Source organism: Populus euphratica, unplaced genomic scaffold (assembly GCF_000495115.2).
Source record: "Populus euphratica unplaced genomic scaffold, PopEup_1.0 scaffold1752.1, whole genome shotgun sequence".
NCBI classification, from domain to species: Eukaryota; Viridiplantae; Streptophyta; class Magnoliopsida; order Malpighiales; family Salicaceae; genus Populus; species Populus euphratica.
In genome coordinates, this window is record NW_011501597.1 from 27,483 (window position 1) to 32,502 (window position 5,020).

The 5,020-nt window shown below is 33.4% G+C and overlaps 1 long non-coding RNA gene across 1 annotated transcript in view; it reads left to right on the forward strand.

Annotated features, from left to right (window-relative positions):
- LOC105118136 (uncharacterized) overlaps positions 1 to 5,020 on the forward strand; it is a 16,043-nt gene that overhangs the window by 8,314 nt on the left and 2,709 nt on the right. The window contains exons 2-3 of the long non-coding RNA XR_840899.1: positions 270 to 272; positions 4,843 to 4,849. This is a non-coding gene — a long non-coding RNA (uncharacterized LOC105118136). The remainder of the gene's footprint in view (positions 1 to 269; positions 273 to 4,842; positions 4,850 to 5,020) is intronic.

Here is a 5,020-nt window from a genome sequence, read left to right on the forward strand (position 1 = left end):
TTTGTAAGATTTCTACAATCCTCTTTTTTGACGAGAAATGATCCCCACGTGCCTTAGAGTGATAAAATTTAATGAAATTACTTACCTCATTGTCGAGAATACATTTTTGAAATATTTGATCAGGACAATAATTGAATAAGGGTTATCCCAATAAAAATTTTGCACGTTGCTCAAAAATTTTCTTTTGTCTTCGGTACTCTAGTGAGCTAGAAAAAATCTTGAAGTAAGAAAATTGATATTTTTAGCAAACCAAGGCATTAAACTAAGAGAAAGTAGAGATTCATCAGGAAAGTAATCATCGATTGGTGTGATGTCGGGTGTCGAATCTATTGTCACCTTTGATAAAATATTCGCATCAATATTTTCGGTGCCTTTTTCATCCTTGATTTCTTCCTGGTTGGTCATGGCATGAGAAAATGAAAGTTTTGGAGGGGAATCAGTCTATTCTTTGCAATGTTCATATTCAACCCCTTCCTTACCCTTAGAGATTGACTCATCATCTTTCTCACAAGGTTCAAGAATTGATTTTTGAATAACCTTACCACTACAAAGAGTGATAACTGATTTGACTTGATCCATGTGTTCACTTCGAGGACTACTTGAATTTGCATTGTATTGCCCCTTGAGATTTTGTTATGGTTAAGATGGAAACTTACCTTTCTCTTGAAAACTAAGAGCAGATGTGAATTTTGCAAAAGTATCTTTAAAATTTGTTATGTTTTGAGCAAGTTGAGTGTTGATTGTCTCTTACTTTTCAATAAATGCATACAAAGTTTTCTCAAAGTTTCTTATAGGAGGTAGAGCATAAGGAGGTGCATATCCATAAGAATTTTAAAAATTGTGGTGTACTTGAAACGGTGGTTGTGAAGTTTATACATTGTTATTATCACTCTTCCAACTGAAATTTAGGTGATTTCTCCAACCAGGGTTGTATGTTTGTGAGTATGGGTTATGGTTAGCCCTTTGGAAACTGTTTAAAGTATGGGCTTGTTCATGGAGACATTCCTTAAAAGAAGGCAAGGTTGGACAGTTACTGGTTAAATGTTCATTTGTTTCATATATTTGACACACAAAGTTTTCAACAGATTTTAATTGACCACTCTTTTTCAATTCTAATGCCGAGAGTTTTCTAGCTAAAGATGCAAACTTGGCTCAGAGGTCATGATCTTCCCTAAGGTTGTACATACCTCCACTAGATGTATGAGGTTGAGTTTTACTTGGTGCCTCATAAGTACTTGCGGTGTCCCAATTTTGAGCATTTTCAGCTAACAAGTCTAAGTACTCCATTGTTTCATCAAGGTCTTTATCTTCAAAAGTTCCATTACATATCAATTCAACCATTTGCATATCTCTAGGTGTTAACCCTTTATAAAAATATGAAACGAATCTTCATGTTTCAAAACCATGATGAGGGCAAGTATTAAGCAAGTCTTGATACCTATCCCAACATTGGTAAAATGTTTCTCCTGGTTTTTGAGTGAAAGTGGTGATTTGTTTTTTGAAAGAGTTTGTTCTATGAGATGGGAAAAATTTCTTTAAAAACTGTTGTTGCATTTCATCTCAAGCACGAATGGATCCTGGTCTCAAATTTGGTAGCCATGTTTTAGCTTTATCTTTTAACAAAAAAGGAAAAAGCTTTCATCTAATGGTGTTCATGCTACAATTTAAATCATTATATATGTTGCAGAGCTCCTCAAATTCTCTTAAATGCAAGTATAGATTTTTCAATTCTAAGCCATGAAAAGAAAGTAAAAGTTGAATAATGTCTGGCTTAAAATAAAAATGAGATGCATCAGAAGGGAAAACTATGCATGATGGTGCACTTGTTCTTGTGGGATTCATGTGGTCTCTAAGTGTTCTAACACGGTTATTCTCATTTTTCTCATTATGAAGTGATTGATTATCTTCTTCAGCCATATTTTCTAAAAATGATGAGGATACCCTACAAAGTCTACCACTTAATGTATGTGACCATACTCTCATGCACGTGTAAGAATAAAATAAAAGGAAGAAGAAAATAAAAAAAGAAAAGACAAGAGAAAATGAACAAAGTTATATACAAGGAAAGTGAAAAGAGAAAATAAAATAAATACTATAATTTGTACAAGAACTTACCTCCCCGGCAACGGCGCCAAAAACTTGACACGACCAAAAGATTGATGTCTTCTCCCAAGTGGAGGAGTGTCGAAGTAATAAATAACCCGGCAAGACCGGAGTCGAACCATAGGGAGGTTAATTGTATAAATTATAGATGACAATAATACAACAACAATAACAACGACAACAACAACAACAACAACAACAATAATAATAATAATAATAATAATAAAGAAAAAGAAAGAGGAGGAGAAGAAGAAGAAGATGAGAACTTTGAGATGAAATATTAATGTAAGGATTAAACAATGATAAAATAAATGTCAAGGTTAGAGGTTCCACTAATGGTATGTCAAACAAGTATAGTATAAACTCTTATTATTTAATTGGAAACCACAAACAAAGGAGGTTCCAATCAGATTATAGATTGTTAACATAATTACATTAGTCATCTTATTCGATTAATGCTAATACTTGTAAATATCATCAAGCATTCATGATTATAACTTATGTTAACAACAAATCAAGTTCTTTATGTTGACAACAAATCAAATTCCTCTAATAACAACGATATCGGCTGAATACTATGAAGGATCAAGTATTTGATATACCAAGTGCTATACAACACTAATATAGATTAATCATTTAACAAGCATGCTATTAAGAATTAATTAAAAAAAATAAGACATTTTAATAGCAAGTTGTTTAGGATATAAGCATTGAAGTCCATATTGAGTTTATATTATACTTATCCTAACACCATTAGTGAAACCTATTCCCCTTAACATGATAAACTTAACTAAACATTATAAAGAATAAAAATATAAATAAACAATATGCATACATAAACATGATATAAGTTAACTAAATATAAGAAAGAAAATGAAAAGCATGAACAAGAGATTAATGAAAGCAAAACTTAAGCATTACAAAAATATAAGGAGAGAGAGAAAAAACATGATCTTGATCTGAAAACCAAGATGTCTAAATGAATGGCAAATGCCTTCTCTTATAAGCTAAAATTTAGAACTATTTATTTGGTAATTGATTATTGATGTAGTAGCCAACTATTGATATAGTGGACTTGGTGGACAGCAGCACTCAAGCATTTTGGCGGAATGAAATGACATTGATGCAATCATAATTTGGCAAAGTGTTCTACATGAAATTTATTGGAAATTATTTTACCCTTCGACCCATTAAAGTTCAGGGCATTTGAATCACTACAACTCATGATATGTCTAAAATACTGAGTAGTGCTTTTAGTGGATGTGGTGGATAGCCCTCAAGCTCTTGTCTAGATGAAATGTCATTGCTAACATCACCTTTTAGTCGTGTCACCTTCTTCATAAAAGTTGTTGGAAATTATCTTTTCCTTACACCCACCAAATTTCATGTCATTTTTCCTTCTAGAAATCCAACGATGGATAAAATTCTTAGCAGTGTTTAAGTTGGATTACAAGACAGATTCTGACTTTTCTTTTATGACCAAACTTTGAATTTGAACATAGAAGATTTAGGTCTTTCACTATTTATGAACATTGTAGGCCTATTTCTTAGCTTTCTAGCCATATAAACCAAATTGCAATCCAAGATCTATAGCTCCAAATAGGGGTGATCATTTTTTGTTCGGTTCGGTTTTTAACTATAAAAAACAACCAAACCAATTTTTGTTTTTTTGAAAAAAACAACCAAAACCGAACTAAAACCAAGTTAAACCGACCGGTTTTGGTCCCGTCTAGTTCGGTTCTTGATTTCAAAAAACCAAGAAAACCTATATGCTCATATTTCTCCTCAAACTCGCTAGTAAGATGCCTTTTCACAACTATTGTTTTCCCTGCATTGTGCAATCGAATTAAAAGCCAAATATCAATACCACTGGTTTCATCCCAAATCTAAAACTCTACTATAAATCAAAACCCTAAATTTCCAGGCACTGGAAATCCGGACTTCCATAGAAGTCATTAAAACTGAGCCTTACATTATTCAACACAAAATGCAGAATCATGAAGCAAGCAAAGCAATTATATCATTAGATTGTTGCCTCAAATGTATACGGGAAACAAATTGAAAGATATCCATCCTACTCACATAAACAAATCTTCCCATGGTTTATTAGAAAGACTACTAACAATAACATTTCGTTTGTGGTGTTGGTTGGGGTTCTTATGGTTTACTGAGGATGGTGGTCTCTGCAATCATGTAAGTCAAAACATATGGATCCATTTTTAAAGCAACCCTTCTAAGTCTAGGGGGAGGGAAAGGGAGACAAAGAGGGAGAGGGAGACAAAGAGGGAGAGAGGGTTGCGGCTAGGGTTACTGGAGAGAAAGAGTGAGAGGGAGAGAGAGAGAAAGAGTGAGAGGGGGTTGCGGCTAGGGTTACTAAGGGGGGAGGGGATAATTTTTTCTTTTTACAGTGCCTTTTTTTGAACCGGTTCGGTTCGGTCTGGGTTAACCGATTCCTGCATTACAAAACCTAAAATCGAACCGAATCGGGATTTTTTCTAACTATTATAATCGGTTTTTTTCTCGGTTCAGTTTTTTCGGTTAATTTTTTCTTGGTTTTCTCGGTTTATTTGGTTTTTCTGGTTTTTTTGCACACCCCTAGTTTCGATATGACCCAATGATTGAACAGTGTTTGAATTTGAATTGAATCGGCATCTCCTTTCTAAGCTTAACATTTTCTTTATCCTTTCACTTTTAATAGTGAATCATGACACGACGAAAAGGTTGATGTCTTTTCCCAAGTGCAGGAGTGTCGAAGTAATAAATAACCCGGCAAGACCGGGGTCGAACCATAGGGAGGTTATTTGTACAAATTATAAATAACAACAATACAACAACAATAATAATAACAATAACAATAATAATAATAATAATAATAATAATAATAATAATAGTAGTAGTAGTAGTAGTAGTAGTAGTA